Raw genomic sequence first — 14,325 nt, 5'->3', positions numbered from 1 at the left:
TGGTTCAATTTTGCTCATTTGTTTGTGTTGTTCATTAGTTTCCTTTAACAGGTGATAGCATAAGGTAATTTTCTTTTGTTGCCTGGCTTATTTCGCTAAGCATAATTCTCTCTAGTTCCAATCATGTTGTTGCAAATGGTAGAAGTTCCTTCTTTCTTTCAGTACTTATTCATTGTCATTTTCCCCCTTTGTACTCGTGTTCCTCTCTGTCTCTCTCTGTTTCTTCATCTTCTTAAAGCAGACCCTTTAGCATCTCTTGCAATACTGGTTTAGTGGAGATGTATTCTTTTAACCTTCTTTTGTCTTGGAAACTCCTTATTTCACCTTCCATTTTGAATGAGAGCCTTGCTGGGTAGAGTATTCTTGGTTGTAGGCCTTTGTTTTTCATTACTTGGAATATATTTTGCCATTCCCTTCTGGCTTGTAGTGTTTCTGCTGAGAAATCTGATGATAGCCTTATTGGAGCTCCCTTGTATGTTATTAGTTGTTTCTCTCTTGCTGCTTTTAGGATTCTCTCTTTGTCTTTGAATGTTGGCATTTTAATTATGATGTGTCTTGAAGTGGACCTGTTGGGGTTCATCTTCATTGGGACCCCCCTGTGCTTCCTGGACTCGCATGATTCTTTCTCTCTTCATGTTAGGGAAGTTTTCTGTCATTAGTTTTTCAAAGAGGTTTTCTATCCCTTGCTCTTCTTCTTCTCCTTCTGGAATTCCTATGATACGGATATTATTACGTTTCATGTTGTCCTGCAGCTGTCTTAGAGCCTCTTCAGTCTTGTTCAGCCTTTTTTCATTTTGTTGCACTGTCTGTGAGTTTTTGTCTACATTGTCCTCCAGCTCGCTGATCCGATCTTCTGCTTCCTCTAGCCTGTTTTTAATTCCTTTGACTGTGTTCTTCAATTCAGAGATCGTATTCTTCATTTCCTCCTGGCTCTTATTGATAGCTTCCATGTCCTTTTTGATGCTGGTATAATTCTCAGTAAGTTCCTTATAGTTCTTCTGGAGTTCACTATAGTTTTTCTGGAGTTCTTTGTAGTTTCCGCTGAGCTCATTGAGCTTCTCCATAATCCATGCTTTCAATTCCATATCTGATAGTTGGCTCCCCTCTATTTCATTTAGCACTCTTTCTGGGGACTCTGCCTTTCCTTTAGATGGGGGGTTGTTTCTCTGTCTCCCCACTTTTGTGACTCCTATTTTTGTTGGTGCTTCTTAGAATGATCTGCACTTCCTGGATCAAAATGCCTTCATTTTTAATATGTCGCATGATTTGTAAACAGGTAATATTATGAGCCTAAATTGCCAAGTTAAGCTCATTTTGGTTTATTAAAAATATCAACATGATATGCAAGCTAGGTGCTCTTATTCTTTCAGAGCTATTTATCTAAGTTTCTTATCAGGAAAATAAACTCTAATTTCTAGTTTTATTTGAAATACAGTATTCATACCAGCCCCTGTCTTGGAACAACCAATAAATTTTGTAATGAAAAACAAGCATTCCAGAAAATACTCCCCAAAGTATTACCAGTAATTCTGAGAAGGGAGAATTTAAAGACAATGTCTTGCCCTGGCCAGGTAGTTCAGTTGGTCTTGAGTGTCATCCCGATGAGCCAGGGTCTCAGGTTTGATCCCCGGTCATGGCACATATAAGAACCAACCAATGAATGCATGAATGAGTGGAACAACAAATCAATGTTTTCTCTCTCAAATCAATCAATCAATTAATCAGTAAAGATGATGTCTTAATTTGCTTAGCAAATTAAAATCTGGGTTAGAAAGGCATTGTCCCCTTCTTAATAGATTGTGCTTGTCTTTGCCATATGCAGGGATGATTTTAAATAAGCTACAGCCATGGCTTCTGGGAGTCCTCTACTCCTGGGTTTTTAAAATCAGGTTAATTTAGAAGTAACATTGACAAATCTTTCAGAATTTTACAAGGTTGTTTGTAGATTAAAATTTGAGATTTTTACACACTTATTGTGAAGAAAACTTACACCAGTGTTTATTTGTTTATTGATTGCTCCTTTTATGCATTTGTTGAGTTTCAAGGGGGGACCTGTCCTATGTCTTCCTCACTCAGAGGCTTAGGCTGATGGAGCTGCCACCAACTGGAAATCGCTTGTAGCTACAGCAGGAGGATGGAATCTCGAATGCTTTTCCCCAGATGAACTCCTGTCTATATTTCATTGATCACAAAAAAATACATGGCAAGACTGAACTAGAAGACAGTGGGAAATTGTCATCCTCTTCTGTCCCCAAGAGCGGAGAGGAAGCAGATAGGGGTGAACAGTGGCATCCATCAGACTTGAGAGCTCGCCTCCCAGAGGAGCTGCCCCCCTTATTAACACACTTGCCCTCACTCAACACTGTCCTTTCTCCTTTATCTCCCAAAGCACCACTAGCACAAGGCTCTTCTACAGGTCAGACTTTTAATCAAAGCATTAGGCCAGCAGAAGGTATTTATGGTATAGTGCCAGAAACAACCTTTAAGTTCAGTGTCAGGCATCAGTGATTCTCAAAATGGATTGGCCAGTCTCCATCACTGGGAACTCCTCGCTGGCTGTTCTTTTGGCACCTGTTCTTAGCTGCTCTTGCCCTAGTGCCCACCTCTCCCGCCTGTCCTGGAATCTCCCATCTTTCCCCATGACTGTGGGTACACCACTTCTGATTGTGACTTCCTCTCTAGGGCAATTTATTCCTTTGTTTTACCATATTCTACTACATCAAAGCTGGTGAGGGTTGGCAAGTCAAAGGGAAACATGTTTCATTTATTCTACTCACAACGTTTTTGACACAAATCTATGCATTATTTTCCATGCTGACCAATTCTCTAACGCCAGATACCAGCTGGGCATCCTATATTTTAGTTCAATTCTGACACTATCTACCTGGATTTCATATCACATTCTGTGAGTTAAGGGCTCAGTCCCGCAAGACTGCCACTAACCTCAGATGCCATTTGCAAGTATGCGCTTCCCATATTTCTGACTGCCTAGCTGCAAATTGGGGTTCCCACAGTCCCTTCCTTGGGTTCAATAATTTGCTAGAACAGCTCACAGAACTCAGGAATCACTTAGTTACAGCCACCAATTTGTTATATAACAAATGACATGATAAAAAATCCAGATGAACAGTCAGATGTAAAGGTACACAGAGTGAGGTTCAGAAGAGTCTCAAGCACAGAAACTTCTGTCACTTTGGAGCTGGGGTGTGATACCCTCCCTAAACCAACCTGGGAACTCTCCAAACCCTGTACCTTAGGGGTTTTTATGGAGACTTCATCTCATAGACATGATCAATTAACTCAATCTCCAGCTCTTCTCTCCTTTCTAGAAGATGGGAGTGGGGCAGAAAGTTCTAAGCTTCTAATTATAGCTTGGTCTCTCTGGTGACCAGCCCCCATCTAAGACCCCAAGAGTTACCTCGTTAGAACAAAAAATGCTCCTAGAACCCAGGCAACTCCAAGGGATTTAGGAACTCTGTGCAAGATACTCCTATCACTCCCATCACTCAGGAAATTACAAAGGCTTTAGGAGCTCTGTGTCAGGAGACTGGGTCAAAGACCAAATATTAGACAAAAGACATTCTTAGACCCCCTATTACTCAGCTGATTACAAGGGTATTAGGAGTTCTGTGTCAGGAACTAGGGACAGAGACTAGTATATATATTTCTTTTTATTTCACAGCAAGAGAGACAGGGACTCACGCTTCATTTTTAAGGAGCCTGTCCAAAAATTTCTGAGACCAAAAAACAAAACAAAAAAACCCACTATCTCCCTCAGGATAAATTATGCTTTTCCTAGAATAAAGAAATGTTTTGCTGAAGTGTTTGTTTTAACTGGCATTTTACCCTGCTCTTGATGGTTGCAATGAAATTGCTTTCTGTAGTGCAAATGTTTAATATACATCTTACTACCCAAATCTGTTAGCCAGGAATACCTTCCAGTCTAATCAATCAACCTATTTATATTCTTTATATCCTCCTCCCTCACTTTTTTAAACCTCTTTAATTTGTACGTATTGAGAAGCAAGGTAATGTCATCCATTATTATTGGGATCCTCTTATTTTTGCTCCAATTTCCAATAGTTTTTGCTTTATATATACAGTCCAATACTATATTATTTGATGCATAACTGCTCAATATGGTATTTTTTTTGTGGTAATTACTCTTTTCAAATATAAAAATAATTGAATCATCTAGGGGGTTTTATATTGAATTTTACTGTTTTGATATAAACGTTGCAACCCCACAGTTTGTTTGCATTTATTTTCTCCTGGTGCATAGTTATCCAGCGCATTATCTTTAATCATGTTGTATGACTTCATCTTAGATCTAGCTTGTTGTAAGTAGCCTAGAGGTGGACTTTGTCTGACTCCCACACCCATCCTATGACAGCAACTTATTTGTTTGTGTCTTCCCCTCTCTGGTGCAACATGGCATTGGAATCCATGACTGTCCCTGGCCGTGTTGCATGACCGTGACTGCAATCCTGGCACAGATGCAGCATGAGAGATGCTCACAGGGGTGATATGTGTGTGAAATGGCTCTGGCCACTCAAGGAGCAGCTTCCACACCATAGAGGAAAGGTTGCTAAATTTTCTGGAGCCAGAGCACAAGCAGAAGGGAGCTATCAAGCCTCATTTTTTTGGCTGATAAGTAACAAATAACATCAAGTGTTATTTGATGTATCAAATAACATTTTTTGTGCCTCTCCTTTCATTCTCATAAATCTTGCGATAAGGGAATGTTTATTCATCATTCTGGCTCTGATCTAATTGTCATTTGTCATTTACGGAGCTCTTAAGAGTTGTTCTGTAATTTTATGTGTGGGTTGACATTGGTTTGTGGTGAAAAGTTGGGGGAGGGTAAGTTATACATCACTGGTCAAACTCTATCCTAAACTAGAATTTCTTATAATGTTTGTAATCATTTTAAAAATTCTGGCCATCCCTTACTGGATTTTTTTTTTCATTTATAAATAAGTCTCCCAAGTAGCATTTATCTTTTTTAAAAATAAACAAGCTACAGAGACCACTGGAGGCTTCATTGTACACTGGACTTTGTAATCAGACGAACCCAGGTCCAATGTTCAGCTCTGCCATTTATTAGCTGTGTGTTCCTCAGCAAGTTACTTAAACTCCCTGGGGCTCCGTTTCCTTTTCTATAAAATGCGGATAATAATTTTCACTTGAAGGAGTGGAAGTGGAGACCAGAGGCATCGGCAGTGTGTTTGCCAGACTTGCTCCTTTTTGGTCTCACATGGATGTGAGAAGCTGAATCACAATCTGAAGACCTGTGAGAGAGATGGAACCAGAAGAGGGAACTTGATGAACTGAATGTTTCAAAACAGTATCAAGCCTGAAGTGTCCTTTTAATAATAAGTATGATCTCCCTCTCTCCTAAATTGCACTTTAATGAGCATCCTGGGTGGACTAATGATTCTGCCTCCCTCCAAGCTGATATTAAGTATCCATTCAACTTTTTTTTAAAGCAAGAATGGGAAGAAATAGATTCTCTCTGTGTCCAAAATAAGGAGAACATTCATAAGATTTTCTGAACTAGGCAGCTTCTTGAAAGGTATGTGAAAAGTTTTAGAAGTTATCGTCGGCAGCCGTCCGTCTGGAGAGACGATGGTGTAGCTTCTTAAGAGTCTATCTGCACCGCCGAGAATGGCTGTGCAGTCCGACTCGGGAGTGACATGGTATCTGTCTCCTCCCGTGTTGAATCGACATCTTGTGATGACGCTGAAGCTACAGAGCCTGGGCAGGGTAATATGGAGGGTCTGCTGTTGCCCATGCAGCAGACCCCCCCTCTCTTCGCAGCTGAAGGGTTCAAGGGAAAGACGGAGTCAATACAGCTTGGCTTCAGGTGCGCCGCAGGAGTTGCCGGTGTTGACTACAACGTCAAACCGCCTTAGGGACTCCGGCTCCGGATTTTCTGTCGGGGTTTACTCCCTTAGCCTTTCCCCTGAAGAGGTATGCCGCAAGGCAGCGGAGGTTTTTTGGAGTCAGAGTTTTCCTTCTCTGTAGAAGTTATATAATAACCTAAATAAATGATCTCAGTACAGAGCACTATTTGGCTTAGAAATTTCAACTGGTTGTGATGGCAAACTTCAGGGGACTGCCAGGCATATACCATGAAACCTAGAGGGGCATTTTGCCAAAATGCATGAAAATTGTAGGTCAGCAGTCAAGGAGCCTTCATAAGGTTTCTGTCTACTCACTGGAAGCAGAACCAGTTTAATTTCATCATAATGTGAGGAGTCGTTTAGGGAAAACTGAGTTAACTCATGCTGTTTCCATGAAAACCTGGTTAATGAATACTTTATTTCTGCATAAATTGGAGTTCACTTGTGGCAGTGATATTTTAATGCTGCCAGACATCTGCCCAGCTGGCCCACCCTTTACTCCATCTCTCATCCAACTACTGCCCCTGTGACACTCCTTTAGCCTTCCTGCTGGTCCAATCCTCCTTCTCCTGACACGGTCTTTCCTTAGGTGACGAGACAGATCGAAGTCATTACCATCTATGTGATTGTTCTCAGCCTCTCTGCTCCCCTGGCATTTGAAGGAGATTCTGCGTTTGGGTACACAGCTTCTTCCCTTGCCGTGCTGTCCCTGCCTGGTCAGGCCTGTCCCTATGGCTTCCCGGGTGAAAAGTGTGGGGAGAGGATAGAGACAGGGCTTGGGAGGAGAGGTGGGCGGGGTGTGGTGAGGGAAGGACCAATTGAATGAGCTTTTAAATGTGCATAATAAAGTTGAAGCTATCTGAGGAAGAGTGAGAGGAAGGGAGGGATGGGGGGACGAAGGAAATGGGAAATAGGCGAAGCCAGTTAGGGCAGAGGAGTTTTTTTGGAGGGGATGGGGTGACGCTTGAGGAGAAGGCATGTGGTAGCTGTCCCTGTTGAGTGCAATGGATCAGAAAGAAAAAGGAGGGTTTTAAAAAGCACTGCTGGAGACGCCCTACTCTTCATGGTGCTTGAGAAATTCAAGTAAAGGATCGGAGCCATTTTAAACTGTGCTGCATGAATCCTGTCTCCAGGGTCATGACATCCCTCGAGGACTGACCCAGGTGTGTAATCATGTTTTGTTGTGCTATTACACTGTCATATTCAAGTCTAGTCCTATGGGTCACAGGGTCTTTTTCTCTTTCAGTTAATTATTATGTCAGTCTCTCCGGGTTTAATTCACGGGACACTCTTAATTTCCCCATTTTTCTGTCCAACTTCCCTTGCTGACAAGAATTAATAGCATCATTAACAATAACAATAATTTGGACCATCAGATAAAGCATTACTAAAAGTGAAAACCCAACTAATACTCTGAATTCTAGAGATAGAAACCTTAAAATTCTTTCTCATGATAACATCAAAATTGTGAGTACTTTTTGTAGGTGATTTCGCAATGTCTAGAATAAGAATTCATTAGTTTGTGAAAACTTGGCAGCCCCTCCTCAGTCCTGGTATGTGCAAGCTGTTCTTCCAGGGCTCTGACAGATAGAGGGATGAGTCTGAAACGGGTCCCCTGAGGCTCTTGGTTTAAAAGGACAGATGAAACAGGTAACTGAGGTATAATGCAAGGTCATTATAATGCAATGCTTGCCTCTGAAAGGGGTACTGGCACAATGCGGGCTCAGGGAGTTCACAGGATCAAGCACGTGGTCTGTTTTGTTTTTTCTTTTGCATGAAACTTCTTAACAGGCATCCCCTCAGGGCTCTTTAATTTATTCCCCATGCTTGGTTTTCACAGAGCATCATATATATCCCTGAAGATGCCAGTTGCTTCTCCCCTCCCTGGCCAGCAGCTGGTTCACTCCTTTGTCTTCCCGTTTCCTTTCCATCTCAGATGATAGCAATATTGAGGTTCTCCCCTCCCCTCCTCCTACCCCTGACTCTCCAAATGCCCCCACCAACCTAGAAGTGTTTTACCCAGGCCCTTTACCCTCAAAGGCTTCCCTGTGCCCCACTCCCTGCCTCGGGCAGAGTACCAGGTTTGAACCATTGGTGGATGTCAGTGGGCTGACTCTCCCCTTGGAGAAACGTGAGGGTGGATGTTTTAGAGGGAAAAGTGCTGGGCTGGCTTTGGTGGCCCATCCTACTTCCTAAGTCATTCCCAGTAACATGGGTCAACCACTTGCCACTTGTCCCAGGCCCTTGCCAGTTGTCCTCTCCCTTTTCATGTGAATAAACTAAATTTTTTCTATGGGCTTATTTATGTGGCCTGTGCACCTGCCCACTGGTAGGTTTAGGCTTTCAACAGAGCCCCTACTCCACTGGCCAATTTTGTGAGAGGGTCGTCAGCATCCCTGGTGGGGAGGAGATGGCAGGTCCTGTCAGGAGAAGTGGGCAGAAGGTACTGCTAAGGCCAGGCCCAGGCTTTCCAATTCTAGAGCTAAGAACAGACTGGTTTCCTTGACAACAGAAATGAAGTCTGTTCATCTGCCTCCTGGGGGTGGGCTTTGTACGTCTGTGGGAAGCACAGGGACTTGGGGACAAGAAAGGCAATCCTTTCTTTATCAAGGCAGCAACCCATTTCTGAAAACTCGCCAACTCTTACTGTTTTATTAACAATATTAAAAGCTTCCCAGGTGGCACAGCAGCATCAGTTATGTAATCTGCACATTGGGAATCCAGATATAGAATCTTCCTTTCCTTTTCACTTGCATTGCCTCTGACCCTTGATGTATTTTACCAGGCCTGCAACACCTTCCAAGATGTCAGTTAAATACATACTCACCCCCTAGCACTCTTGAAGGCTAAATGAAAAGCATTTCTTCCTTCTTCAGCTAGCAGCGAATTGTGCAGCCAGGCTGCTGGGAGGAAATGAAAACCGGCACTTTATGAGCTGACATTGGCTCAAAGCTGCATTGTCAGATGGCATCTTCAGAAAAGGCTTTGGCATCTAAATCTTATTCTTGATGTAAACCAGAAGACTCAAGGCTAAAAGTGGGTCCATTTGCTTTGCCCACCAGACCTGATTTCAAGGCCCCACGCCTGAACAGTGGCTTGGTGTTTAATTCACGCACCGCCCTTTCGTTCCTATGCATTATTAAAGCCTCCTTAAAAAGCAGCCTACAGATCAGATCGGATCACAGGGGAGAAGACATGCTAGCAGTGATTTCACATCTCCTGAAAAAAGCAACATCTGCTGCTGGAAAAACTCAGAAAAAAGATTCTGCAAAATTGTAGCCTATTGTATATATCTATCTAATCAAGATGGCCCTTGAACCAGGAGCTTATAAAAGCAGCTAACATATTCAAAGGTGTCGTATTTTGTGTGTGTCTATGTCAGGATGTGAAATTCTTGAATGCTAGGTGATATAGATGGGAAATTGTCAGTGGGATGCATGTACCAGAGTGACTGTGATGAGATGGGAATTAATAAGGCAGTGAAGGCAGATGCAGACACATATGAACAGACAGATGGAGGCCAGAACCCGGCTGGTCCTTTTTCCATGAGATGTTTCAGTGACTTTCCTCTTGTGAAGATCATGGTGCTGTGACTCACATTTAGCTCCTGCGTAGCCCCTTCCTCCAGTAACCAGGGGATGAGCTGTGGTATTCTAAAACTCTCTGCAAGTTCCTTTGTCCCACCCCACCCCCACCCACCCCAAAGGAGACTGGCTCCCCCAGGCAAACAGTGGGCTCCCTTAGAAGCTTCCTAGGCTAAGTTCTTTGTTCAGAGGCAACCTCCCTGCTCCCTCGACCTTGACCTTGATGCTCCCACTCTGGATGGCATAGGATCCTCCTCTCCTTTCACACCTCCTGCACCTCTCAGGGCTATTTGAAGATGACTATGGAGAAGGTGAGCCCAGGGGCTGTGTTTCCCACATGGAACCAGATGGAAATACCACTGGAGCCCTTCAAATTACACACTCAACAGTCGAAGAGCAGGTCTGACCTGGAAGGAACTTCAGGGGCTGCCTGGTCCTGCCTTTATTTTACAGATGGGGAAATGGACAGAGAAGTCAAGTGGCTTGCTGTTGATCACAGACTGAGTTAGCTAGAGATCCAGTTAGCTGGCCTCTGGAGTCTGTCTCATGCTCTTTCCCCATGACACACTCCTGAAAGGCTCTCTTAGGGCCCCAATTTCTCGGTATGGTGTGTGGGTCAAGTATATATCTAGGGATCAGGAAAGCTTTCTGTCTCATACATATCGGATCTTTTATTTTATTTTATTAAGTTTAAATATGATAATTTAAACATTTTATTTTATTTTATTGTTGTTCAATTACAGTTGTTCCAATTTCCACCCTCTTTGCCCCCCCCACAGTCAATCCCCACCCTATTGTCCATATCCATGGGTCATTTATACTTGACTACACCCTACCCCTTCTCCCCCCATTATCTCCCTCCTCCCTCCCCTCTGGTTGCTGCCAGTTTTTTTCTTATTTCCATGTCTCTGGTTATATTTTGCTCATTTTGGGTCATTTTTTAAAAATATTTTTTATTGATTTTACTATTACAGCTGTCCCAATTTTCCCCCCTTTGCCCTCCTCAGCCCAGTACCCCCATTCCCTGCAGTAATCCCCTCCCTTAGTTCATATTCATGGGTCATGCATATAAGTTCTTTGACTTCTCCATTTCCTATACTGTTCTTAGCATCCTCTTGTCTCTTTTGTACTTACCACTTTGTACTTCTTAATCTCAGCACCTTTCTCCCCATGCTCTCCCTTCTTCCTCCCAGCTGATAAACCCTCCAAATGATCTTCATATCTATGATTCTGTTCCTGTTCTGCTTGTTTGCTTAGTTTTTTTTAGATCCAGTTGTTGAAAATTTTGCATTTGTTGCCATTTTAATGTTCATAGCTTTTATCTTTTTAAAAATATATTTCCCTTTAACATTTCATATAATAATGGTTTGGTGATGATGAATTCCTTTAGTTTTACCTTGTCTGGGAAGCACTTCATATGTCCTTCCGTTCTAAATGATAGCTTTGCTGGACAGAGTAATCTAAGTCGTAGGTTCTTGCTTTTCATCACTTTGAATACTTCTTGCCAGTCCCTTCTAGCTTGCAAAGCATATTTTGAGAAATCACCCGACAATCTTCTGAGAACTTCTTTGTAGGTAACTCTCTGCTTTTCTATTGCTGCTTTTAAGATTCTCTCTTTATTTTTAACTTTTAGCATTTTAATTATGTTGTGTCTTGGTGCGGGCCTCTTTGTGTACATCTTGTTTGGGACTCTCTGTGCTTCCTAGACTTGTATGTCTATTTCCTTCACCAAATTAGGGAAGTTTTATTTCATTATTTTTTCAAATATATTTTGAACTCCTTGCTCCTCCTCTTCTCCTTCTGGTATCCCTATGATTTGGATGTTGGTACATTTGGAGCTGTACAGAGGCTCCTTATTCTATTCTAATTTTTATGAATTCTTTTTTCTTCTTGCTGTTTTGATTGAATGCTTTTTTTCTTCCTTATATTTCAAATCATTGATTTGAATCTTGGCTTCCTCTCCTTCACTGTTGGTTCCCTGTGGATTTTTTTTTTTTTCACTTAATGCAAACTTCATTTCTGTCTGGGTCTTTTTCATCCTGTTGCAATATCCAATAATTTCTTTGAGCATCCTGATAATCAGTGTTTTGAACTCTGCATCTGATTGGTTGGCTATCTCCATTTTATTTTGTTCTTTTCCTGGAGTTTTGTTCTGTTCTTTCATTTGGGCCATATTTCTTTGTCTCCTCAATCTGTCAGTGTCCCTGTGTTTGTTTCTGTGTATTAGGTAGAGCTGCTATGACTCCCTGTCTTAGCAGTATGACCTATTGTAGAAAAGGTACCTGTCCTGCTTCTTTAAATCCTCAGTTGTCGGACTTCCGTACAGCTCAGTTTTCTGATGAATCTGGGTGATGTTTGTTTTGTAGTGTGGTTGTAATTTTTGCTGTAGCTGTGCACAGAGGAGAAATGTGTTTACCTACGCCTTCATCTTGGCCAGAAGTCTCTTAATCTACTCACAGCCAGCCAGGTGCTCTGGGCAGAAGCCCCTCACATGTGCCGTGTCATAGCACTGCATATAGCATCTTGCTTGGTCCCAATATAGATGGCATTCAAGTATTTCTCCATTGGAAAAAAATCAATTGAGGAATTACTGTGAGCCTAGCATTGTGCAAGGTACTTCTCTGTAGAACTGGATTTTTGTAGATGGGATTTAGGTAGGAGTGTTGCTGGCTAAATCAAGTGCTGTTTTTGATTGGTTTACAAATGGTTTTGCAAACTGTAATGATCCATAGGCCTCATACTACATATTTTTCTATGGCTTCTTGGTTTGGTTACAAAACACTAACTTTGTTCTTCCTTCTACAAAGTCATGACCAGATTCTCTCCTGCTGTGTATGCCTCTTAATCCTCTGGACCCAATGAAAAGGGAGGGAGGGGGAGATTGAAAATATGGTCATAAACATCACCTTGAGGCATTGGGTCCAAGAGATGATCAGCCATTTCATTTTGCCTTTGGTGCTTTGAAAATGAAGGATGGGAATACCTTCAAAGAATTCCCCTTTGGCATCTTCTGGGGCAGAGCCTGCTGCCTGCTGAATGATGGATTTGGTTGAGGGAAACTAAAGGTCGGAGGGTATAGCATCTACTTCCTGTAATGGGTGTTATCAGGGAAGATGTCTGGGCTTCCTGATGCGACATGTGGCCCGGCCATTTACCAGACATTGCCTAATGAAGGCAGTGACCCAGGGGAACAGGAGAAAGCTAGCAAAGCTCAACATGCATCTCTAGGGGTCTGCAGAGGGGTTTTAATTTTTCCTGGAGGGTCACCCATAAGTCCAGCAAGAGACTGTGTAGCCACGGATGTCTCTTGGGCCTTCAGAAATGACTTATCAGGAGGGTCTCGAGGTGCCATCTCATTGCACTTTGATCTGTACACCCTCCTTCAATTCTTACCGAGTACTGCCTATTTTTTAGGCTCTCTTCTAGAGGCTAGGGATACAGCAGTGAGTGAAATCAGACAAGACCCTTTCCTCTTAGAATTTTGTTATTTTTACAATTTTGAGAAAGAAGGTTCCACACAATAAGCTTTTCCCCACTTGTCCTCAGTCTTTCTTATTATTTTTGTCTGCTGACTCCATGTCAGCCCTTTCCCCACAAAGCAGAAGCACCCTGAGGCTGTAGTGGTGTGTATGGTGGGTGGCTGTCCACCCAGGGTTGTACTCGGCAGAACCCTAGGTGAGCAGACGTTCCTCCCTCCCTCCCTCTTTGGTGTTCCATAAGCCTCTAAGTACCCATTTCTTCCTCTCCCAGGTGTCCAGGTCCCCTGTTACAATAAAGTAAGACAGCCTGCATCCTCACAGTGCAGCTCCCTAAGTGCTCCATGCCCTCTTCAGTTCCCTGACCTATCCACCCCTGATGTCTGCAAAGCTCCAGGAAAAAAACAGAAAGCTGTCTCATTAGGTACCACTAGTGTAGACGGGATTAACAAATATCCGATCAGCTCTCTCAGGAGTACAGGCCTTTAAGAGGAGACGTGTTAGCCAAATGAACCTCTAAATGATCAAGCTTCAGGCACAGAGGAGTGGGGTGAGGATGTGTAGACAGCTTTGTGAAATTGGTGGCTGAGGGGTCCCAGCCCCTACTCCACACCTGTGGCTTGGTTGGCCTTGCCTTTCAGGCTCACACACAGTCAGACCACTTTGCCCTACTGACTGGCTTTTCCTTACAAGTGCTGTGTGTGCATATATGTGTGCATATATGTCTGTGTCTTCTTCTTAGGTCACTGTTTTACATATGCGCATCCATGTGACTAATGTTGGCCCACTGACCCTTTTGAGGTACCTGAGGTGGTGGTATGCTCACATGTCCCCATCACCCAACCCCAAGACAGACACATGATTCTCCCAGCACTCGTTCACACAGGGTAGGAGAGGCAAGATCCTGCACATATATTATCTCAGGGCTGCAATGTGGGAAAGAACTAGGATTCATTTTCTTGACACCATCTTTCACCAGTTACAAATTGTAACAATTGCCAGTGGGACTCTTGAGAAATTATGAAGTGTTAATTAACAGAAGCACTGTGTATTTAAAATATATGGCATATTTAAATAACTATTAAATTAAACCTACTTTGCAGAGTTGAGAAACCATCTGGTCCAAAAATCTGAGGAGTTGAATTTGCTGCATATATTAAGAGAAATGTTTAAACACTTCTAGAAATGGTAATGTTGTATCACTTTTATTTCCTTAGATATGGAAACTGAGGCACAGAAGCCGATGGTTACCTTCTATGGTCACAGCCTGGGATAATCTCATTGACATACCTCCATCTCCTGGAGAGAAAATTTAAATTGCTCCTCATGTCCAGAGGGTGTGTTTTGTGAAAGGACTGT

The sequence above is a fragment of the Furipterus horrens genome, unplaced genomic scaffold (assembly GCF_987537825.1).
Source record: "Furipterus horrens unplaced genomic scaffold, mFurHor1.1.pri manual_scaffold_6, whole genome shotgun sequence".
Lineage (NCBI taxonomy): Eukaryota > Metazoa > Chordata > Mammalia > Chiroptera > Furipteridae > Furipterus > Furipterus horrens.
Note: the sequence above shows the minus strand (reverse complement) of the source record.